General features: G+C 44.1%; 1 protein-coding gene across 1 annotated transcript in view; it reads left to right on the top strand.

The window, feature by feature from the left end:
* Positions 1–25,906, top strand: part of PACRG (parkin coregulated) — a 555,979-nt gene that overhangs the window by 311,089 nt on the left and 218,984 nt on the right. The window lies entirely within an intron of this gene.

The raw sequence follows: 25,906 nt of genomic DNA, 5'->3' as shown, positions 1-25,906 counted from the left end.
GGTTTGCTTGGCCTCTCTGAAGTCCCAGTTCGGCACACGGGTGAGGAAGTACTTGAGAGCCATTGATTGGTGACAGGTGGCCTGGAGATCTGTGGTCACCCTACCACTGGCTCCTCTGCCTGTCTGTCTGTGAAGGGAGCTGGCAGCCTGTGCGCAGGCTCATTGTTCTGGTCTGAGCTCCACTGTCTGGACCCCTCTTTCCACCAGGTGTCCAGCTGAGAGACAGCTTCTAAGTCAGGGGTCTCAACCTGTGGGTCATGACCCCTTTGGGGGTCGAATGACCCTTTCACAGAGGTCACTTAATTCATAACAGTAGCAAAATTACAGTAATGAAATAGCCATGAAAATAATTTTATGGTTGGGGGTCCCCACAACACGAGGAAGTGAACTAAAAGGTCGCGGCATTAGGAAGGTTGAGAGCCACTGGGGTAAGTGACCAGACCTGGCTCGGCTCCGCAGTGCCCTTGCAGGGCTTAGAGGCTGTCCCTATCGCCCCTCAGACTCAGGGGTCCTGCCCACACTGTGGTGCTGTGCCCGGCTGGTTGCTGGTTCAGAATAGAGCTCCGGTGGCCCTGAATATGCCACAGGCAAGGGGACCCCTGCCACGCTGGACCTGACTACACACACACACACACACACACGCACACACACTACCTCCCAGACCTCACTTCCTGCCCCAGGGTGATTGGCCAGATGGCTCTCAGGTCTCAAAAGTAGGATCCAGTGGAATCCACCCTCCCCCTCCACGGTGTGCTTCCATCGGGTGTTTCACCAACACAAGAACCACACGCTCTGATCATCCCCACAGCCTGGGCTCTGCTGTCCTTCCTGCTGTTGATGTTGAGGAAGCGGGGTGAGCTTCCAGGAAGATGACTCCTGGAACCCCATCCAACACAGCCTGGGCCTGCCCGTCTTCAGGATGGCAGTGACCACTGTGCATTTTGAATGGTGGCATAGTGGTTTCACATGGGGCTGCTAACCTCTGGGTCAGCAGTTTGAAACTAGCAGCCACTCTACAGGAGAGAGAGAAGGCTTCTTGCTACTGCTGCTGCATACTGATCCTGACTCTGGCCCTGCTTGCTTCTTCCTGTTTTGCTGACCCCACTCAGCGTCACACCTTCCCCAGGAAGGGTCTGCGGAGCCACCATGCACGTGCGCACACAGTTCTGGGACAAGTGTGCTACAGAGTTGCGTGTAGCCTCAGACACCTTGGTGGCACAGAGTTCAATGTAGCACTGCTAACTGCCTGCTCAGTGCGTCAGAGCCACCAGCCCTCCACAGGAGAGAGGTGAGCTGTCGGCTGCTGTCAGGATCACAGCCTCAGAAGCCCCTCCGGGCAGCTCTTCTCGGGCCTACATGACCACGACGAGGCCGAATCAACTGGTTGTCAGTGGACGGGTGTGAACCATATCTTCAAACCATATTCTGAGTGTGCTTTTGATCCTGTTCAGGGGCCACGAAAGGAACCTCCCCACCACAGTCGGGAGGATGGCCCAGGGCAGGCAGTGTCTGTTCTGCTGTGCATGCCCAAACCCTGGGTTGGAACCGGCTCCATGACACCCAACAACAGCATCACCATTGCAAAGGGCTTACATATGGAGCGGCTCAAAAAACGAGTGGAAAAATGATATTAAATGATCATGGAATTTTTCATGAAAATTTTAAAGCTCCCTAGGAGTGTTTCTTGCATTCTAACCAGGAAGGTCAAGCTCAACATGTATCTGGAAGCTCACTTCGAGGCTGGGCTCTGGGGTGGTTGTCAACATATTTCGAGACTCTGGGATTGGTTTCAGCTCCTGATAAAGCAGATGTGCTGGGATGGGATCTGAGCATGCGCTTGGCAGTTCTAGAGTCTCTAAGCTAAGAACCTTGCTTCCCTATGACTGCTTCTTGTTTCCAGTCCCTAAGTTCTGCAAGATCACATTCGGTGAGAAGCTCAGTCGTCTATTCCATCTCTGCTGACTTGTCCAGTAACTGCATCCCTTCTCCTTCCCTCCCTCTTCCCTGATTCCTGGGGCTTTTCCAAAGTTCAAGCTGTGTTCTCCAAAAGTTATTTCCGTTTTCTAGAGTTAATCTTCTAGAGTGGGGTCAGCAAACTGTGGCTTGAGAGCCACATGAGGCTCTTTCGATACATCCATGTGGCTCTGAAGTAAAATTGAAAATGACATGAAATGATTATTCCGATAATGTTGTTCTCATTTGTTTGTAAAAATGTATTTATGACTCTTGAATGTTTTTTACGTTATTGTGAGGGACAGGATTGGCTCCTTCATCCCCAAAGTTTGCCACCCCTGTTCCAGAGTTACTGAGTATTCTAGAGTTCGCCGTCTCGGGTTAGTCTTCTAGAGTTATCTCATTTTCTAGAGCTCATCATTTCTAGAGTCATTCTGAAGGAGGCCTGGTGCTGCAGCTGTTACACACGGCGCTGTGCACTGAAGGCCAATGGCCTCCATTCATCAGTCAGCCCCTGAAAGAAAAGACCGACTGACCCGCTCCTGCAACGCGTTCAGCCTAAGAAACCCTCTGGGAGGTCCGCTGCATCACATGGGGTCAACATGAGTCCAAACCATTCCTCAACATCAGCAGAGCTATTTTGGGGAGACGACTGTTACGAAAACTCCAGTGCCCAATAGTTGAGGAGCCCCTGGGTGGTGCAAACAATTAACACACAGGGCTGCCAACCAAAAGATTGGAGGTCTGAGTCCAGCCCGAAGCACGTTGGAAGTAAGCCTGGTGACCTACCGCTGAAAGGTCAGAGCCCTTGGAAGCCTCTGTTCTCGTGCACATGGGTCACCATAAGTCAGAACCGATTCTACAGCAATTGGTAAAGTAATCTGAGTTGGAAATGGAGCGTTGACTGTAGATAAGGATGAAGTAAGAGGAGCCTTCTTTGCATTGTGATGTAGAGTTCCCTGTATCCCCGTTGCTCAGAGACTCTACCCACCACAGTAATAATACAAGAGCAGAGCCAGGGTAATCTATGAACTGCGTTTAGGAAGCTCTCCCTCCAAAAAGGAAGAGCAATAACAAGATCACAACCATGTGGGTCACTGAGAAGGAAATTTCAAAAACCTGCTCCAAATGGGAAAGGAAATAGTATCCTGAGCAATCCACCAGAGAAAAGAGCAGTCCAACAGCCCTTGTTACTAAGGACCCAGAAGGGATCTTTAGAACTGTTTGCAACCCTCAGGCTTCAGGAAGAGCCAGGCTCTCTGAAACGAAGTAGACCTTTGTAAGAGTTCCACCAGCCTCAACTGAAAATGAGCCAGTGTGGAATGAAATGAGGAGGGCTGAAAAACATCCCCGGAAGAACAGCAGTGTCCATGGGGTTATAGAGGATAATTAACTGTGCCTATCAGAGGACGGATGGCGAGCACAGCCTGAGAAACTCAGTCAAGAACAAACGAAACCAACCCAAACCCAAATTCACTGTCAGTCTACTCATCGGACCGTGGGGTTTGCAAGGAGCAGACAGGCCCATCTTTTTCCCATGGAGCAGCTGAAGAGTTCTGACCTCTGACCTTGGCGTTCACAGCTCCATGCATCCCCCAAAGACAGGCGTGTGAAAGTAAGAGGATTTGAGATAAGAGATGGGAGGCCATGGGACAGAAACATGAGCTGAAAGCATAGGTGTGTCCCCACCAGGCAAGTGACAGCAATGGCGAGAATGGAAATGATGACAACGATGCTTAGGACAGACGTTCCTTGGTGATTCAGTATAATCAAGGACTTCTATTGTACAGGTTGATCAGGCTCATTTTAATCTAAAGAATGTCAGCAAAAAGAAACCCACATCGAAGTACATTTTTGCCAAAAGAGTTGAAATTTCAAGAACAAGGAAATCCTTTCAAACACTTGTACAGAGGAGGAAGGTGACAGAGTGAAGACTTTTTGCAAGAGTCAATTCCAGACAATAGAGAGCAGTTTTGGGGAGACAGGTAGAGAAAGATATTCTAGGTGCCATTTTATTCTAAACATATGATCACAGGACCTCAGACAGCCATGAATTCAGAAAATGCTGTGTCACCTGCCCCACATACAGAAGGTCACTGAGGAGGTGCCTCAACCCACCGAAAGTTGAGCAGAATAAGAACCCTGGTGGCCGTGCCATCCTGTGATATGGGGGGACCATAATGAGCCACTAAACCAAGGGGGGAGTCTAAATGGCCAGCAACGTGAGATACCAAATACTCTCTTTTCAGTAGTGGGTCTAACAAGGCGCAGAGACTGGTGTGGAAGCCCTCCCTGTCAAGAAGAAAGATCAGAATCAGGGAAAAAACAGAGCCAATTAAAAGGACAAGAACTGAGTACACAGCAAAGGAAGTACTTGAGGCCCAAATCACAGTTCAAGATGCAAAAGGTGTAGCCAACGATATCCACTATGAAAATGAACTCTCAACATGATTTTAAAAACATAATAAAACAGAAAAGTGTGCACATAGCAACTCTGTGCACTCCCTCCTGAAAACCAAAGAACTTGGAAATACGTCAAAATAAATAAAACACACACCAAGTCACCTGAAAAAAAAAAAACATACAGGGGTAGTTAATGCTAGTACAATTTCTTGTGAAGAGATTTCAAGCATGTAAGAAGGGGCTGTTTGTCTAGACAAAAATATCCACAATAAAGATTTGAGAAGCACAACTTTTTTTTTTTTAAGTAACAAAGCTAAAAATCTTCAGGATCCAATGTGTGAACCTTCCTAGTCAATAGAAAAGATTTTTAAAAAAATAATGAAAACAGATCCTAAATACTAAACAGGACTTACAAACAAGTAGACAACAAAGCATGACACTTGGAAAGTGACACTCGCGGGGTTCTGCTGATCATATTCTTTGCATCTTGACAAAAAGTTGACCTCGTGACTGAGCGTCGTCGAGAAAAATACTTCCCACAGAGTTCCCTGAAGCACCACTCCCAGATTCTGACCTCCTCCGAAGCACCTGGAGAGCTCCCTGGAGGTCCGTTTCTGATTCATGGATGTGAAGTGGCCTGAGAGTCTGCGTTTCCAACCAGCTGCTCATGGGTACTGATGCTGCTGGGCCCCAGAAAAGCATCCCCCGCAGAGATGACCCTGACGACCTCCCAGACCCTACCACAAAGTCCTGGGCAGGAGAGCAAGGTCAGGGTTGGGCCTGAGGAGACCAATGGGAGTTGATTTTCCATCGTATTTTTAGAGGATCAAGCACATATTGCTTCACTCATGATGGACCTTAACGTGATTGGACCTAAAAGTAATCATTAGTAGATAGAAGAGAGATGGTGTAGCATATGAAATACTCAGCCAAACCAAACCAAGTGCTGCCTAGGACAAGAGTTTAAAAAGAAAGAAAAAGCCAAACTAACATTAAAACGCCACAAAAAAAGTGCAAATAACAAGCCAGAAGGAAAACCAAATGACCTGGCATGCTTGCACATAGATGAGAAAAGTAGATGAGTAAGCATGGCATGGCCAATGCTTGGGAGCTTGCCTCTCACTTCCCCCAGCCCCGTGGTGGTGGTGGGCTATCAGTCTCCCACACAGACCCGTGGGGCCCCCTGTGTGTCTTTTTAGAGCAGTGCTCCCGGGGGGTTGTCAGAAGTTATTCACTAGACCCACCTCCCCAGGCACCTCTGGAAGTGTAGACACAAACGTCCAACTACAGGCTCAACAGTCAGTACACGACCGTCCGCACCACCCGGGATCCCCCAGTCCTCTCAGGATGGTGTGCGTGTTGTTCCGCTCCACTGGCCTTGCCTTCCTCGCCCTCTCTCCATTACAGTGCATCTCATTTTGAGATAAATCCACCAGTTTTTACCCTATTGTACTCACACAAAAAGTATTCACAGCTAGCTGCCCATCTACTATGACTGTTTATTTTTCTTGTCCAGTCTTTAAATGTGTTTATTCTTCAGAATAGACACGGGAAGACATACACCAATCCAACAGTTTTGACTGTGCAATTCAGTGGCATTGAACACAGACGCTCTTCCGGGTGTGTGGTGATTCACATGCTCCTCTCTCAAGTATGCTTCCCCGCTTCACACAGACTCAGTGCCCCTCATGTTTCTTAAAAATCTTTCCAGTTGCTACTGTAAGTTTGAACTCATATAGAGCTTTTTAAAAAACATAATGCTCAAGGCACATGATTTAAAATTTTTTTTACTATTGTTGCTAGATACCTTTGAGTTGGTTCTAAACCGCAGTGTCACTGTGTGCCAACAGGGCAAAACACCACCTGGCCCTTCCCCAGTCTCACAAGTGCTCTCATCTGAGTGCATTGTTGGAGGAGCCATGTCCAGTCATCTTCCCTACTTTACCAAACATGACGTCTTGCTCCAGAGACTGGCCTCTCCTGACAGCACGTCCAAAGTACATGTTTTTCACTAGTTGGGATAAAATATTAGTTGGTTTTAAGAAAATTTCAGGGATTATTTTTAGTTTTGTAGAGTATCTCAGGAAACTGTTTTGGGGTTCAACCAGCCTCCATGACCCCAGAAAGTCCTCTAGAGCTTATGACTATTTCATTTCCCCTCCTTATGGATTCTCCCCCTTTGGATCAGAATTCTTCTATAGAATTTTTTATCAAAATATTCTGAATGGTAGCTGGGCACTGTCCAGTTCCTCTGGCTTCAAGTTAAAGGAAGCAACTGGTCCTGTAGGCGTGTAGGCACACATTCCACAGGCTCTTCCGAATCCGAACCCTCCTCCTTCCCTGGTTGGTCCTAGTGAAGACAGACTAATTGTGACTGCCTTGCTCCTGACACACTGCCCCTGAGTCCTTTCTGGCTCATAACAACCTGGTGGGACAGAACAGAGTTGCCCCTTACGGCTTCCTAAGACTAAGTATTTTGGAAGCAGACGCCTCATCTTTCTGCAGTGAGTGCCTGGTGGCCAGGAACCACAGACCTTTTTCCAGTTCGTATCTCAATGCTTGACCCACCCAAGCTTCTTTGGGGGTCTTAACTTCATTGTCTTAGTGTTGGTAACTTGTTCTTGTTGTTCTTTGCTTGGTTTTTCCACAATTCCCCCATAAATATTTCAGTGTATGGCAAATGAGTATTCTTTCCCAAAGGCTGAGAATTTCGTCTCTTTTCCTGGAGACTTCATCCCACAGACTGGGTGTTGTCTGGGCTGAGACTTCCTCCCATTCCTTTTCCGTGTCGAGCCTCTTTGTGACTATGTTGTTGTCATCATCATTCTCATCGTGGCTTGCATCCACAGTCATTGCTCAGGGAAGCAGAAGTCAAGAGAGAAAACGACACTGTACATTGGGTAAACCTGCTGCACAAGACCTCTTTATCGTGCTGAAAAGCAAGGTGTCCCTCTGAGGACTAAGGTGCACCTGCCCCAACCATGATGTTTCCAGTCACCTCAGATGCCAGTGGAAGTTGGGTACTAGATCAGGAAGACCAAAGATGAATCGATTCAGTTGCACTATGTGGCTGGCAAAAAAATTGTCAGGAAAGTAGCACGGCGGGGCAGAGAACAAAGGCATCTGTCTTGGAAGAAGCACAGCCACAGTGTCCCTTGGCAGCAAGGATGGCCGGGTTTTGTCTTGAGTAATTGGGACATGTTGGCAGAAAAGACCAGTCCCCGGGAAAGGACAGCATGCTTGGTAAACGAAGGGGCAGAGAAAAAGAGGAAGACCTCCGACTGGATGAACTGACCCATCGGCTGCGACAGTGAGCTCAAGCAGGCACAATTGTGAGTGAAGTGCTGTGCTGGACGGGGTTCTGTCCGCGTAAGGTACGCACGGCGGCTAAGTGTGGGGACGGACAGCAACACTAACAACTCCCGTGATGAGAGGTGCCCTTCAGTCCGTTTACATCCGATAGTTCCACCATCACATTTGGTCATTTGAAAATAATTTGCATTCAGAATGTTGAGGCCATATCTCTGTGCCCTCTATATTCTAATGCTGCTTTGAAAAGTGTGATGCGGTTTGAATGTCCAGTCATTTGCCTGGAATCTGATCGCCTTGCCCCTTTCTGGGCCACACCAAGCGTGCTATCTAGGCAGGATGTAAGTTATGATACAGACCTTTTTTTTTTATTCAGAGCAGTAACTGAGACCTTCTCATATGCTTGGAAGTTAGGACCTCTACTTCTGAAAAATGTTCTTTCCTCCTTTACTTGCAGAGAGGACTTGTGTGAAATGGTGGTTGCTTATTTAGATACGGGATAGAATTCACCACTGAAACCTGAAGGGTGTCCTTCGTAGGAAGCTTTTTGTGTTTTTGTTTTTCTATTACCATTTCAATTTATTTGATAGTGATGGTTCTATTAGATTTTCTTTTTTCTCTTTTTTCCCTTCAGGTGTCCCCTCAATTGATGTGAAGTTGAAAATACTTTCTTTTCATCCTTTTGATTTCTATAGTCCTCAGTGATACTTCCTTTGTTATTACTGTTATAAAAATGTTTATTTTGTCCATTTTCTATTTATCTGACTCTGTGAAATGTTGTCAATGGTATTCATATTTTCACAGAGTCTGCTTTTGACTTTGATAATGCTTTTTCATATTTGTGTTGTTTTATTGATTTATTCTTTTTATTCAATCCTAGTTATTATTTACTTGGGTTTCAATTTCTTCTACTTTTTTCCAGTTCCTTAATAATAGAGAAACTTTAGGAATTAATTCTTAGTTGTTTCTTTATTTCTAATAAGTCATGCAGTACTACTCGGTTCCCTTTAAAACACTGCATTAGCTATATCCCACACATTTGGACGCATCATATTTTTATTATTTAATTAAAATATCTTTATATTCTTACTTGACTTCTACTTGAGCCCATACATTATTTAGAATACGTTGCTTAACATCCAAACACCTGGTGATTTTCTAGATGTCTCATTATTCTTGACTTCTAATTTGACTCTTTTGATAAAACAAAATAAAATTTTAAAGATTTGAATCTTTTGAAACCTATCTAGACTTGCTTCATGGTTCGGTATTTGGTCTATCTTGGTAAACATCCACATCCACTGGATGGGATGGGCTTGTCATTATTATGCCTCCAGGTCTGTTCTTCAGTGTTGATGGAATTGAAGTGGTTAATGGGATTGTTCAGCTCCTCTGTGGGCTGACTGATTTTGTTTAGTTATGTCATCTCCTGAAAGAGGGAGGAGAACGTCACTAACTCTCCCTGTGGTTTGGTCTGATTCTGTTTCCTCTGTACTGAAGCTGTGCCATTCGGGTGTGCACCTCAGTGAAGGTTGTGTGTTTCTGATGCACAGGAATTTTCCCCGGTGCACAGTGAGATCCAGGGGAACCAGAACCCAGCAGGACTCCTTGTGCTTCCAGAAATCACACGATGTCTGCCTTGCAGGTGTGGTCTTAGGACTTTTCTCTTGCTTCCTGTGATTTGAATGCTCCTTCACCGACAGGTTTCTGCTTTATACAAGTTCTGGCTTGGCGAGCATGACTGTAGAATGACCTCTTTGTCATTAGCAATCTTCTTGGCACTGAAGCCAATTCTGTGTGACCTGTATTCGGTTTCTTAAACTTGCTCTGAGGCGTGTCCTTTCTCTTTCCTTACACTTTCAACCTATTTTTATCTTGAGTTGTGAACTATGCCTTTTGTTAACAACATGTAACTAAGCCTCGTTTTGCATTATATTTAGTTAGTCCATTTGCTTCTCATTATGTAGCTTTGTAATATTCATCATTGCTAGCTCTAGGATTTAAAAATACAGGCTAACTGATCACAAACAACTTAACATTAACTCTTGTACGACTTCATGTACCATCCAGAACTGTGCAATCTGATGGCCCCACTTACCTGCCCATCGCACATAATTGCTGCATGAGGTCTAGGTGATGAGGGCCTTAACAAGTTTGTAGGAATATCGCATTCGCTTTGAATTTCATTTCCCATGAACTTTTTTTTAAATATAACATTTTATTGCTTAGATGGTTTGATACACAACAGCGTTTCATTTTGAATTTGGAAGTACTGTACAACACAAAGAATAATGAAAGTACCCAAACCAAACTGTGATTCTCTGTTCATGTGGCATAAACCAGTTTTGTACGTAACACGTAGCAGCAGTTTTTAAGTTCCCTTTAGAAAAATATGAATCCTACACTTATTATTGTTTCCTGTTTAATGCATGGCCTGAAATCACTGGGATTGATTTCCTTGTTGAAGAAAGGGAGGAGTGAGCCCTGGGGAGGGCCAGGAGAGAGGACCAATCTTTCTGAAACGGGCACCTGTTGCATAGCTTCCCCAGAGCCATCTGGGGAACAGCCATTCAGGGGGCGTGTGGCTTTCACAGTCACGTGTTTCATGTAGTGATTGAATCTCAGCATCGTGTTCATTGATCAACGAGAAAAACAAACAGAAAAACTTGCACCTCAAAAAACTTTCAGAAGATCCATATATATATATATTTTCTTTGTAAAAGCCCTGAGAGACGGAAAAAAGAGAATCAAACAAAATGTCTAGAAACAAATTAGCTGATTCCCGGCATGCCCCTCACTCCTGGAGGTGGTCTTACTGCTCATGTCTGCAGACCATCTTTCTTGCCTTACAGAGAAGACTTCAGCGTGACCTATGGAAGTAGTATGCACAGCTCTCAGAGATTTGTCTATTTCCCCCTTCAGTATATTATTAATGTTATTGTTATTATTATATTATTAGTTCATCTGTCTGCGAATCTCTGCAGTGAGCAGAAATAAATGGGCAATATTTGTCCCCAGAGCCGGTGCCACCGCCGGGGCCCCGCGGGTGTGTCCAGCCACATTGGGACCAGCAGCCTGTGGTAGCCCTTCTACTGTACTCAGACCAGCCTCTCTTCCAAGATGGGGCTCCACAGGAAGCAGTGAGTGTCCTTGGCAACCAGCAGGGGAGTGCTCGGGCAGGGAGGGGGCCTGCGTCCCCACCAGTGTCTGGGGAGAACCATCTGAGGCAGCCCCAGATCCGCAGCCTGTGCCCAGGGCCTGCCCAAGACAGCAGGTAGTGGGGAAGCGAGATCTCCTCTGTCTTCCTGTTAAACCCCACACCAGCCTTCACCCCGCTGCATTACTGCCATTTGGAAAGCGAAAAACTACTGGTAATAAAGCTACATGTGCAAGAATATGCAAAGAAATAGATGTGTGATTACCTTCCTGCCTTTTAGGGTTGGTGCTGGAAGATTAAAAAAAAATACTTAAGAGAGTTTTTAGTTTCCCATGAACTTTTTAAAGCTCCCTCGTGTATACTATATCTACAACATCTACATTTGCTACAAATCTGTAATACTCGTGTGCAAGTTTTGCTTTAAATGATCATCACACACCTTTCAATGAATATATATATCTATATATATATATATATATTGAGTATTAAGGTTCATTGGTGGTACACGGGGTTTAGTACTCATCCACTAGCCAATGGGGTTGCATTGCAAACCCAGAGAGATGGGTGAGCAGGCTGGGACGTCATCAATACCAGCTTCCATCACCAAAGAGAAGCGGTTCCAGCCATCACAGGAGGGGTGAGTTCATTATGCGTATCATTTTCAGTCAAAAGACCAGGCTTTCTACTGCCATAAAGAAGTATAGTCTTGGAAACCCACAGGGGCAGTTCTGCCCTGCCCTATAGGGTCTCTGTGAGTTGGAATAGCTTCAATGGCAGTGGTTTGGGGGTGTTTTTTTGATATATACATATATGTTCATGTATATGTACACATATACATGTATCAGTATCAATGGTAGCATAGTGTGTTATGTGTTGGGCTGCTTACCACAGACAACAGTTCAAAACCACCAGCTGCTTTGCAGGAGAAAGATGAGGCTTTCTACTCCTGTAAAGAGTTACAGTCTCAAAACCCCCAGGGACCGTTCTCCTCTGTGCTACAGGGTGGCTGGGAGCCAGCACCCGCTTGGTGGCAGAGTTTGGTGCATCTGCAGGTGTATGTCCCCACCTAGCTCGCTCGCTCTCCTGGCACTTTGTACTCCTGTCTGGGGACTGGGGTTTCCACATGGCAATTGCTGTCCACTTGAAAAGCTTCTTTCCACACAGGTTAGCTCTGCGATTAACAGGTCTTTTTTCTTTGCTCAGCATTTTACCCTCTGTATTTTCAAGGTTTTCTCTCTGTCGCTGTATTTCAGCAAAACAAATATATTTTGTCTAGTTGTGGTTTCCGTTTTACTTATCCTGTTAGGGCTTATTGAACATTTTGATTTGGTGAATTTGTCTTTCATGGAATGTAAGAAGTTTTCTCTTCAGCATCTGGTGAAGGCACAGGGGCAGCTCTCCCCCATCCTTTGGGGTCGTCATGAGTTGGCATCGACTCAATGGCAGTGACCTTGAATTTGGTCTTCTCGATTGTTGGCATCCCTCCACCTTCAAGGTCACTGCCTCCTTCTGCTCTCTTCATACTGCAGGCAAGTTCATCCAGTTAGTCATCTTGTTTTGTTTTTATTAATGGTAATATTTCCCTTTGTTTTTTAATCATTTTTCTTTCTCTGATGAGATTCAGCCATCTTTTTATCATCATGAGTATGTTTTCCTTTAAGTTCTAGTACACTTGTAATTTAAAAAACAAACAAACAAGCAAAAAACCCTCACTGCCATTGAGTGGATTCTGACCCACAGCCATCCGGTAGGACAGGGTAGAACTTCTGTGCGGGTCTCCAAGACTGGAAGTCATTGCAGAAGTAGAAAGTCTCATCTTTCTCCCATGGAGCGGCTGGTGGTTTCCAACTGCTGACCCCACGTTAGTAGCCCAATGTGCAACCACGGTTACCACGACGCCACGTGTTGTAATAGCAGCTTTAAGTCGCTGTCTCCTATTGGAACATCGCTCGCATCCTGGTGTTGCTTAGCTTTTCCTCTTGAGTGTGATTCCCATTTTCCTGCTTCTCTGCATATCAAGTGATTGTGATAAAACAAAAGTAGTGTATTAATAATATAGTCTGTATTAAAGATTTCATATTCTGTTGTGTTCCTCTGTGTGGGATCAGTTTTCGTTCTAGCAGATATTTCATCTGTTAGACAAAATTCCAAACTTTGACTCCCCCGTGGAGCCCTATCTAGATTTCCGGCTGAGCTCTTCCTCTCTGAGCTACTGCTTGGGGTCTGAGCCTGCCCCCTCCAGGCTGTGTCACTCACAGAGGTCACCAACGGCAGACCCCCTGCCCCTCTTTCTGTTTACCTGCCCCCTAATGGCTACCCGTTCTGCCAGCCCAGGGCTCTCTTCTCTTGACTCCTGAAGCCAGTGTGTCTGCCACTTTCTTGGCCACGGGCCACGCCCTAGCTCTGGGGCACAGCGTTTGGCACTCTCAGACCCCACCAGGTGCTCTTCCCACCCCTCAACAGAGGGTCACCCCCAGTTTCTTCCAACTTTGCATTTCTGGGGCTGGTATTCAAGGACTCCTCCTTTCTGGCTACAAGATAATTTTCGACTTTGTTTCTCACCATTTTCCTTGATGCACACCCCCACCACTCTAGTCAAACTGATGGTGCTTTTGAACTTGCCTTGCACATGCCTGATTCTGTATTTTTGTTCTCTGTTGAAAATCCCCATTCTCACACCTCCAAGTGCCGCGACCCTTGAAGGCCCCACGCCAGTACTACGTGTTCTGCAGAGCCTCTTCTAGTTCTCCACTTCCTTCCAAATAATCAAACCCAACCCATTGCCATCGTGTTAATTCTGACTCCCAGGCACCCTGTGCTACAGGGAGAACTGCCCTGGTGTGTTTTCAAGACTGGAACCCTTGATGGGCGTAGAGAGCCTCTTCTTTCTCCCCAGGAGTGCCTGATGGTTTCAAACCACTAACCTTGTGGTTAGGAGCCCAACTCATGACCACTGCACCACCAGGGCTCCAGCCTCTCTTCCTTCCCTTCCCTCAGTTCTCACCATGTCCTGGACCCTGCCTTTCCTCTTCCACCGGACTGTGTATCTTCTCTTACGGCCTCAGAACAGAGTGCTAGGAAGTAATATCTCATGCTTGTAGCTGGCTAGTACATGTTGGATGCATCGAAACATTTGCAAAATTAATGTAATAAAGCCCATAACTACCATCTAGGCTGAGCCTTGTGTAAGCGCCATAATGGGCAGTATGAAATGGCCATTTGTGCCTGCCACTGTACTAGATATGGTATTGAAACAATCTTGTGAGAATCTCTAATAATAAACGGCAGACAAGCTATAATGATATAATGCTTCCCATCTATTAGGAGGATGACTTAAGTGGCCGGGATACACTTTTGTTGATCTCTCTGCCTCCACCAAATATGTGCTTCTTCCTCTTTCGGAGCAGCAGCCTACGTTTGTGAGCTGGCCCCCACGAAGGCAAGGTCACCCAGGTGGCTGAAGAATAAAGGCCTTTCCCTGACCCACAAGCAGGCGGATGTGGGGTGCTGCCTCATGAGGGGAGCGCTCATGAGCTGAGGTCACCAGCCAAAAGAACCAACATGCAGACAGCTGAGAACCATGGACAGTGGCATTATTTTTTAAATGCAAAAACAAAACCAAAGGATTCTTACTACAGACCACCCAATGAGGCAGTGGGGGCGGGGCGGGGGGAAGGCAAAGAGAGAGACCTCCACCAAGTAAGGAAACGAATATCAGAAGCATATCACAATACGAAAAGTGTCTTCAGAATTATACTTAATAAGAAAGAAACCAGAAAAATTTAATTGCCCTCATTTATAACCAAATAGTTTTACTTCTCTAGCTTGACACATCCCAAGTAAATTATTTCAAAAGTGACAATACAGGTGATGACTTCTACATGACGAAGAACCATTCTAATTTACCCTGAGAAACAAAGAAAAACGTGTATTGCTTGGAAACCCTTGGGCTAAAGCACACTACAAGGAAGTGGATCCCATTGCCCTGCAGTAACAGGAGATGCAAAGCTCAGCTAAGCCCACAAGCCAGAGGCTGATCTTTCACAGCCGCGGACACACCTCTTCCTCTCTCTCAGGGTGCTCCCTGTCCATCCTGGACCTCGGTGCTTTGTGCTTGCGCGGCCACCTCTGGAGGAAGAGCAAAGACCGCTGTCCTGAATGCCAGAGAAGGGGAGGAAGCAAAGTGTCACTAAGCATGTCTAGCTTTGGAGACAGAGGCCCAAGGGAGATGGACTCTGGTCATACTAACCTAGACTGTGCCTCCCTTTGTCCTGAGGGGCCAGCTAAATAATGGGCCAAAGCAGCGAACCAGAACCCTGGTGAGGAATGTACTTTTCAGAACAACCAACCTAATGACACTAAAAGCACAGCATTTGCCCCCAAGCTCAGAAAGCAGGAAGCGGAAGTGGAAAGGGATGAATGGAACCTGGGAAAGCAGGCACGGGGTGGGAAGAGTTTGGTTCAATGAAAGGGATGACAACCAATATCCCCAAACATGTGTGTACACTGTTGACTGGGAAACTCATGAGTCCAACAAAGGGTCTCCGGAACCTCAGGAAAATATCAAAGAAGGAAGGAAGAACAAGCATATGAGCCTTTACCTGGTAGCTTGCCAGAGCAAGGGTCTTTGCAGACCGGTGAGGAAGAATCACAAGCGATGTTCATCAGGCAGCACTGGCCAGGCCCTATGCAGATGCCACGTGTGACCACCATTACCCAGGCATGAGAGCAGGATTCCAGGGCTGATGGGACACTGTGAAAGGGAAGCCTGATAAGTCTCATTGTCATGAGCACAGGCCTTGGGCTCATGCACACTAGACCCCAGATGGTCATTAGCCATCTAGGAGTGCCCAAGCCGATACCCTGCCTTCCTCTGGCCCAAGGGGCAATCAAACCGGCTGCCCAGAGAAGTGTACGGATGAATGAGATACCCAAGTAGAATGCTTATCAAAGTGTCATATCAAGGTGGTCATCAGAAAATCATGATGCTGACCACCTTAGTGTTCCTTCATGGCCATGTTGCTACAGACTAGCTAACTTTGGGTTATCCAAAAAGTTGAGATTATGGATTTATTCAAAGTTACAATATTTTTTAATGTTAAATGGAAACCGATCTAGGCCAAATATAGGCCTCTGGGGTTTTTCACTGGGAGAAAAATGAGGCTTTCTACTCTTGTAGAAAGTTAGTCTCAGAACCTCACAGGGTAGTCCAGTCTGTCCTACAGGAGAGCTGGGTGTCAGAATTGATCCACTGGCAGTGTAAGGGTACTCCTTCCACGGAGACTGCGCCCATCGGCCACCACCACAACTGTTGAATTTTGTATTATTTGGATCCAATTATCCACACAGGGCCAAAAGAAACAAATAAAAGACAGCCCCTAACTCTTCCATCATCCCTATATCTTGCCTCTGAAAATATCAGAAGAGCTCTTCTCAGATGCCTTGTAGATATAGTGTGCTTATGCTCCCCTTTAGGAGTGAAAGTGTTCATATACGCAGGGTTGCTTGGCATGGCTTATTCCAGAGAACACACCCAGGATCCTAAGGATCACTGCTTCCCCACCCCCACCGCCTCGGAGCTCCAAAATCAGTCACTTATATAATCAGTCCTAGAATCATGCCCAGTATTGATGTCAGAGAGTCGCAGCTTGCAGTGTACAAACCACTTCTCAGTGGGGTATGGAACTGCTCCTTTTCTGTCCACTGGTATATTGAGTCATCTTCTCTTTTTTGGTCCATCATTCAGCTTTCTAATTGTTTTTGCACAAAAAAGCAAACCCTCTGTACATTATGTCCCTTTGGAAAGTCCACTACTCCTACGGTCTTGAAATCATGACCAATTTAGACTCCTTTTTTACCTCTGTTAGTTTTAGGTAAAAACTAACAGTAAATCGTTAAAAAGTATTGCTTGGTTTGTTACTTGGTTACTGAGGAAAATGACGTGAAGGCAAAGCCCATTCTTGGGTCCTTATTTCATCTGTCACCACGCTCCATCAAGCGAGGCTTAGTCAGCACTCTAGGGACAAGGAAGCCTGGCGCCTCAGAGAATCACAAGCTGTGCTGGCTTCTGACAAGCCCCGTATTGCGAGGCGTCTTCGAAATGACTGCTGGGAGCGCTCAGGCTGTACGTAAGCAAGCCCGGCCCAGCCTTGGTTGCAACAGGCCTGAAAGCGAGGGTGCCGGATTCTCTTCTTCTGGGGGTTTCTTCATGAATAGATTTGTCAAAGTAGAAACTAGGTTATGAAGTCACTGTCATTTGTCATCTGCATGAAGGAACTCTATGGTTGAAGTAATTCTGATCACTGAGTACTTTCAAATATTAAAATGTCAATTGTGGATTATTTATTTATCTTCGAAACTAGTTATTTAATGGGGAGAAATACTCAAAATTGTATTCTCTGGGCCAAGAGTCAGCATATGGTTGCTTCTGTGAATATTGAGGAATGATTTTGTTTGTTTGTTTGTTTGTTATGAGAATGAAAGGCATGACACCAGAGAGTGGTGATGGTCATACAACCTGGTAGATGCCTTTGGTTTTGGTGAATTGACACGTGAACATCATCAAATTATCAAAGGTTCCTTCCTCCATGTTGTTGTTGCTGCTGATAGTTACATTGAGTCTGGTCCAACTCGAGCAACCGACCGGCATATTGCAGAATAAAACACTTCCCTGCCCTACGCCGTCCTCACAGCCATCACTGCTTCTGACCCTATGGTTGCAGCCACGGATACAATCCTTCTCCTTGATGGTCTTCCTCATTTTGCTGACCACCTGTTCTACCAAGCATGATTTCCCGATCCAGGAACTGGACCTTCCTGATAACACCTTCAAAGTATGGGAGATGAGTCTCCCCACCCTCACTTCTCAGGAGCATCCTGGTCAGATTCCTTCCAAGACAGAGTTTTTCGCTTTTCTGGCAGCCAACGATATATCAAATGTTCTTCAGCATCACCGTGATGCAAATGTATCAATTCTTCTTCGGTTTCCATACTCAGCACTGTCTTCTGTATGTGTATGAGTGAGATGACTGAAACACCAGGCCTGGCTCAGGCTTGGGTCAGTACACCAAGGGACATCTTTTTATTTTTATTTTTTCAAATACTTTAAAGAGATTTTTTTTTTAATCAAAAGAAGATTTGCCCAATCTGGCACTTCCATGGATGATGATTGTGGATCTGAGTAAAATGAAATCCTTGACAACTTCAATCTTTTCTCTATTTATCATGATGTTGCTCTTGGTACAATTGTGAGGGTCTGTAGCCTTTATCTTAAAGTATAATCCATACTGAAGGTTGTAGTCTTTGACTTTCTTCAAGACCTCTGCACTTTTTAGCAAGTAAAGCTGTATCATAACCTATCAGAGGTTGTTGCTGCATCTTCACCCGGCACTGGATTGCATTCTTCTGCATATAATCCAGATTCTTGGATCATTTGCTCAGCACACAGAATGAATGAATTTAGTGAAAGGATACAACCTTGATGCACCTCTTTCCTGATTGTAAACCATGAAGTATCCCCTTGTTGTATTCCACAATTGTAGTTTGGTCTATGTACAGACTGCGTGAGCACAAGTAAGTCTGCCAGAACTCTGGTCCTTTGCAATGCCATCCATGCCGAATCTGTCAGGATCTGCACAGTCCAGTACAACACAGGTGAACATCCCTCTGGCATTCTCCGCTTTCATCCAAGATCCACCTGGCATCTCTAACAATATCCCTTGTTTGGCATCTTCTTTTAAATCTGGCTTGAATTTCTGCCATTTCCCTGACAGTACTTTGACAGTCATTTTTAAAATTTTTCTTGAGTATCATTTCACAGACGGAGTCTGGGAAGAAGGACCCAGCAGTCTATCTCTGAAAAGAATTGACTGCTGAAGCATTGTTGGATTGCACCCGGACATCGTGTGATACAATGACAGAAGTTGAGCTCGTCACGTTGGAAGGCATTCGAATACCACTGGTGATGAGCTCCCTCCAGAAAGCAGAGTTGATCTTAATGGTGTGCCTGGAGCAAAGGTTTTAAGACTTTGATTTGCTGATCTGTCATGACTCAAAATGGGGTGGGGGACAGCTGCAAACAACCCTTAATAATTTGGAATCTGGAATGTACAAAAGGATGAATCAAGGAGAATTGGAAGTTTTCCCAAATGAAGTGGCACACCTGCAAGTTGAAATCCTGGACAGTAGTGAGCTGAACTGCACCAGTGTGGGTCACTTTGAGTGGGGCAATCCTATCATCCACTGTAGGCAGCCAAAAGGACAGACATGTGTCTTGGAAGAAGCGCAGCCACAACGATCCCTAGAAGTGAGGATGGGGGGACCGCGTCTCGAGTACTTTGTACATGTGGTCAGGAGAGACCAGACCCTGAGAAGGACATCATGCTTGGAATGTGTAAGGGCAGGAAAAAAGAGGAAGGCCCTCAACAAGGAGGGTTGACACAGTGACTGTAACAATGGGCTCAAATTTCAGAACAATGGGAGGCTGGCACCAGACCGGGCAGTGCCCAGTTCTGTTGTATGCCGGGTCACTATGCATGGAAACTGATTGGATGTCACCTAACAGCTACAACAACAGCTCTTATTTGCTTTCTCCTCTCACATTCCAGCCCCAGTAGTTATCACTGCATCTTGATTGCAAGTTAATTTCAGACTGAAGAAGTTGATAGAAATCTCCAATCTCTGCAGCGTTGACTTTAGTGATTGGTTCATAAATGCAAATAATAGCTGGATTAGCCGGTCTTTTTGTATCCACATGGAAAGTTTCCTGTCATAGACAATATTTCAGGAGAGATGCTAAGACGTTCTTTTTGACAATTAGTGATATGCCATTTCCTTTGACCTGTCATTCCAGCACAATAGACCATGTTGACGTTGTCAGGTGCCTTCTAGTCTGTCCCAACTCGTAGCAACTCTAGGTACAATGGAACAAAACACTGCCCAGTCCTGCAGTATCCTCACAATGGTTCTTATGTTTGAGCCCACTGTTGCTCTGAAGGAAGGGGTCTAAAATGCACTGAAGGTTTGACGGTGAAAACCAAGGCTTCAGAAATTGATGGAATACTAATGGAGATGTGTCAAAAACAGATGCAACACCTGAAGCACTCACTCCTGTATGCCAAAAACATTTGAAGACAAATACCGAAAGACCTGGACAACTGACTAGAAAAGATCTTAATTCATGCTTCTTCCAAAGAAATGTGATCCGATGGAATGTGGAAATTATTGAACAAATCTGAATACCTTTATAACAATCAAAACGTTAGCTACTTGTAATGACAAATCTTTCATGGAAAATGGTAATTTAAGTGTATAAATAAATATTTTTTATTATTTAGGAGTCAAAAGAAACACCAGTATTTTTTCAATATATAGGTAGTGGTGGTACAGTGGTTTAGCATTCTGCCATGAACCAAAGGTCTAAGCCACCCGCCTTTCCTGGGGAAAAGATGTGCACTTTGCCATCTTAAAGATTACAGCCTTTACCCTGTGGGGGCAGCTCGCCTCTGTCCTATAGGGTCAGTGTGAGTTGGGATCAACTTGATGGCAACAAGTTTGGTTAGATTTTAGATCTGGTCCCCAACTTACAATGGGACCCTATTCTGACAACACTCTTACACAACGCCTCATTTCCATTTGTTTGTCATTAATCCTTAGTAATTCCTTTCTAATCAATATCTTTTAAAAATCTGAAATTGGTTTGCCTTTGGGGATTGAAAACATTACATATAAACTGATACATATACTTATATATACACAAAAATAAATCATAAAAATTCTACTCCTATAATGAAGATTTAGACAATATTGGCATTTTGTCAATAGCATTAATAACTCCATGTGATCTAAAGGTGTTGTGTCAACTTGAATGGGCCAGGATTCCCAGTGGTTTGGCAGTTAAGACCTGGTAATCCCCCATGATGGTATCTAATACAGTGTAATCACTTTCAAAATAGGATAAATATGAGTTGTAAGAAGATAGGGTGTGATGTAACACTCTTACTGAAATCCCACTCTGGTCCAATAAATTGAATGGAATTCTCAGTGGGGGCATGACCTCCTTCCAATATAAGGGGATGGTGTTGAACAGTTTGCTTTCTTTTGCTGGGTCTGGATCCTGAATCCTGCATCATCTTCTGACCACTGCTCCTCCAGCCTCCTATATTTGGAATCATCTGCCACCTGCCATATTACCAGCTAACCTTGGATTCATTCATGTCTACAGCCACTGGCTTGTCATTTTCCCACCAATTTGAATTCATCAGCCCCCTTTGCTACATGAATCAGGAGAAGCCTCCACCCTAACATCTGAGCCCATGAGAACTTGCCTGCCTCTACAGTGGTGCGAGCAAATTTCTTGATAAAAATTTTATATAAGTTTCTCTGCTTTGGTTTCTCTACAAAACTTGTAGAAGGTTCTGGATCATCTCTGGGAATGAGGATTGTATTTCCAGCCAGAAAATTAGTGAGATTTATGTTTCTGATACTTTTCTTTATCTTTCATTGTGTTAGTCTGGGTACTTTAGAAAAACAAATCCACAGAAACTCATGTATAAGAGAGAGTTTTATATAAAAGTTAAGTGCGCATCAGGAAAACATCCCAACCCAGTGATGCCCAAACCCATAAGTCCAACATTAATCCATATGTCCAACACCAATCCACAAAGTCCTCCTCCATCTCATAAAACAGATTCTATGATGCCGACTGCAGGAGGAAAACCGAGTCGGTGAATGTGTAAACATCTCAGCGCTGGCAAGAGTCTCCTCACGGCTGTACCAGCACCCAGGGCTGCATCAGGGTAGGCCCATGTGGCTTCTACTCAGTGAGCCTTGCCAGCTAAAGCAGGGAACTGGCTAAGGCAGCTGCACCCTGGTCTGACCATCAGAAAGCAAGAGACCGGCGAGCTAGAAAGGCAAGGCCCACAAAGCCATTAATCCCTCCGCCCTTCAATTAACCCCACATGTGTTTATCAGCCAGGTTGGCACAACAAACTAACTACCTCAGTCATGTATTTTGTGGTAGCATCTCGTGATTTCTTGAATCTACCTTTTGACCTTATTTAGATAATCAACATCTGAGCCCATGTTTTCAGAAAACTGAAGCCCCAGGTTAGTTTAGAAAAGACAACATCAGATAAATGACTTTCACTATACCTTTACTCTTCCTGTTCCCTTTCCTCATTGCACTGTACTCAGTACATATTAATAACAACAATATGAGCAAAATGAAGGGCTGTGTAAATGTGGCGCATTGTAACTTGAATACATCATAAGTCAAGGGCCGTCAGTGTAACGTCTACTTCCTGAAGAAGAAACCAGAAAGCAATGAATTACATAAAGGTTTTACTCTTTTATCATTTATGTCCACAAGGCCGTTGTCATTGGTTGCTGTCGAGTTAATAACTGATCCAAATATATGATGCTTTAACTGCCACAAATATGAGAAACCAGGTTAGGCTATATTTATGTGGATACTTATTAGACTTGCTATGGAAGGAGGAAAATTTCTACAATTTCAAAATCTAAATTTGGCTTGAAAACAAACTTTAAGTTTTTTCTACTCTGAGGATAAGTAAAAATAGATATATTACCACAAAATCATGGTGGTGGTGCTGTTAGGTGCTATCAAGTCTGTTGCGGCTTATAACGCCCCTGTGTCTCACAGAATGACCACCGCCGGGTCCTGCGCCAGGCTCACGACTGCTGGTGTCTGAACCCATTGTCAGCGCCACAGAATCAATCCATCTACTGGAGCTTGGCCTCTTGTTTGCTGACATTTCCCAGAGGCTTATCTTTCCTTATAATATGCCCAAAGTATGTGAGGCAAAAAAAATTCATAATCATAGAACCTTTTATTAAACAAAAATATCAAAATCTGAAGCTATTGTTTCTTGACTTGCCTTCCATCTAGGTCTGTACATTTCTGAAGGCAGTGTCTCCTGAGGAATTCTGTGCTCTTTGGTTTACACTGAGTCAAAATGGCAATTTTCAAATCGCTTGTCTTTAAATGTTCTTTGAGTTTGTGGGACAAAAAGAAGCGTGAAAGGGGCAGGCCAAGGCTGGAGGATGGGTGTGGGAGATTACCTAGTGAAATTCTCGAAGGCCGGTCCTTGCTACCCTTGAAAGAACCACGTTCATTGTTGTGATAGAAAAAAGAAAAATTCCTCAGTACAACTTTCTTGCCTTGTTCGCACCAATGAAGTTTTCCATTTTCTTAAAACGTCTTCATCATAAGCCCCCCATGATAGTCCTGTGTCCTTTGAGAAAATATACTAAGAAGGCCCCTTTGGAGTCCCCCCAAATATTGCCAGAAACTGAGGTCACTAATTTTAGCTGGCCCAGATGCACTCAAAAGACATGCTCTGATAGGACAGTTTTTATAAAGGCAGCACCGTGAACCTCAGGACTAGTGTCTGACCGAGAGAATTGGTCTGCAGTCATGCACTGACCACAAGGACATGTTCACACTGGTTTGGGTTGGAATAAAGCTATGCACGTAGGAGCTGGAACCCAAGGAATAATCCTTTCTGACTTACCCTCATGCATTCGTAGAGTACATGGCGAGGCGCCCTGAACTCCCAGTATCCATACCCACGCCAATCAAATTCAGCACGTGAGGCCATGTGCTGCCAGCAAGATGCACCGCCTTACCAGCCCTGTAGGGGCGACCTAACTCAGAATTGACTTGATCAACAGTGGTTTGTTTGTTTTTTGTTTTGGTTTTTTTGGTTTGTTTTGGTTTGGTTTAATGATTTTATAATCTTATGGATCTTTTATATTTTATCTCAACTATCCAATGCTTTAGAGCAGCATTTCTCAACCTCTGGGTCACGCCCCCTGTGGGGGTCAAATGACCCTTTCACAGGGGTTGCCTGATTCGTTAACAGTAGCAAAATTACAGTGATAAAATAGCAACAAAAATAATTTTCTGGTTGGGGGTCACTACCACATGAGGAACTGTATTAAAGGGTCACAGCATTAGGAAGGTTGAGAACCACGGCTTGAGAATATTCAAGTTGATTCCCATTATAAATAAGACATTTATAGAGTTATTTCGTACAGTTTTTTTTATACACGACTGCAATCACTTCCTTGCATTAAATACCCAGAAGTGAAATCATGGGTTAAGGCATGGCTTTTAGGCATGTTATGAAATTGCCCTATTGAAATGTTGTGGCTTACAATTTGGTATTTATGAGAGTGCTTTTCTTCAAATCCTGTTTTGACACTGATATTAACTTTTCAAAAGATTGTGTTAATATGATATCAAAACTATAGATCAGTGTTTTATTACCATTGTTTATTAGCCAATGAAATTAAACATTCTAGAATACTGTTCATTTATATTTATTTATCTCTGTGTTACCTGTATACATCCTTGTCCATGCTTTAATTGGTGGATCCAGTCTCTTACTGGCTGATGGGAATTATTTGTATATTAATGATTTGAACATTTGTAAAATACGTTGAACATCATATTTAGAATATATTGCTTTGCTTTGGCATTTCATGTAGTGTTCCCAGTTTTAAAAGAAGAAGTAGAAACATTTCAGATTTTTTGCTGATTCCACAGTAGTAAATTTTATCTAATAGAAAATGTTCTCACATTGCAAAAACTCATAGCAATAATGGATTTTATGCCAGAGAAAAATCATACATGTAACTTATAACTCTTTAAGATGAAGAAGTTTTACCATTTTGACTTTAAATTATTTTTTCTCTATTCTTCAGCAATTTCTATATCTGACAGCTCCATCTTGTTGATTATATTGAAGGCAGTAAGCAGTACAATAGAAATCCAATTTTCTGAATATAAAGGTTCCATTGGTTGATCTATAAAGTCGGTAGACATCTCTTGTTAGACCCTTTACAAAACCTTAAATCCTGAGTTCAAAGTCCTCACTTACATTTTGACAAAAGCTTTCCGCCCTATCAACACAAGAATGAACACACTTCTTCTCTTTCAAGTTATGAAATCATATTCTCTTTATATCTGTTAACATAGTTCTTCAAAGGAACAGAACTTTGTTTAAAAAAAAAAACCCTCTTTATTTTCTTCAACTCTATTGGGAAAGTCAGACCAAAAGACTCACACTTAATGGAATATCTCAATTCCCAGAGAGGGAGGAAGAAAGAGAGAGGAGGTTGAATTGGGCAGCAGAACAAAATCCCTCAGGTGAAGTGAAGAAGCTTTTCTATCTGTAGAATACACTTATTTTATTTCCCAGCAATCACCTGGCCATTTAGGAAGACATAGAGTTTCATTTGTTGTTGTTTAGTCAACTATGAAGTTATTGAAAAAAGGTATTAGCTATGAACAAGTCTTTGGTCTTGTAAAATTCTTTCAGGAGGTCTCCAGCTTTGTTTTTGTCACCAAGGCCATGTTTTCCAACCACTGGCCCATGTTAGATGCCATAAACAGGAAAAGTCCAAGCAGTTTACTTGTTGGCCATTGTCAATTCAGTAACATTGATCAACGCCATGTTAATTCAATTTGAAATCACAACAAAATAAAATGACTGCTTCCTCATAGCTCTTGTCATGATCAGCAGTGAGAGAGACCTAATGCATCCCCAAGTGATCAATTATCAGTACATATGTTGGTTTTCTTGTTAAAGTGCCATCTGGTCAGTTGCAGCTCCTAGTGACCCTATCTACGTTCAGCAGGACAAGAAAGCACCGTCCTCACCCTTATCGCTACGTTTGAGCTCCTTGTTGCCTCACGGGGTCAATCCATGTTATCGAAGGTCTTCCTCTTTTCCACTGACCGAGGGTAAAAACTCATGCATTTGAAGTAGGGTGTGAGCCAAGAACATTGAATGCACCATGGACGGCCAGAGAACACACAAATCTGCCTTGAGGACGTACCGCCAGAGTGTTCCTTAGAAGCAAGGATGGCAACCCTTCATCTCACATATTTTCAACATGTCACAGAGAGACCAGTCCCTGGAAAAGGGCATATTCTTTATAAGCATAAAGGTATACTCCTTACTTGGTAAATTCCATAAAGAAAACGCCTCCTTTAAGGCTGAGCACCCTCCAGGCTTTCCTATGGCAACACCCAGCATGTGGAGATTGGCTGCTGCC

The sequence above is a fragment of the Tenrec ecaudatus genome, chromosome 7 (assembly GCF_050624435.1).
Source record: "Tenrec ecaudatus isolate mTenEca1 chromosome 7, mTenEca1.hap1, whole genome shotgun sequence".
Lineage (NCBI taxonomy): Eukaryota > Metazoa > Chordata > Mammalia > Afrosoricida > Tenrecidae > Tenrec > Tenrec ecaudatus.
This window is presented reverse-complemented; position numbering and strand designations above follow the sequence as displayed.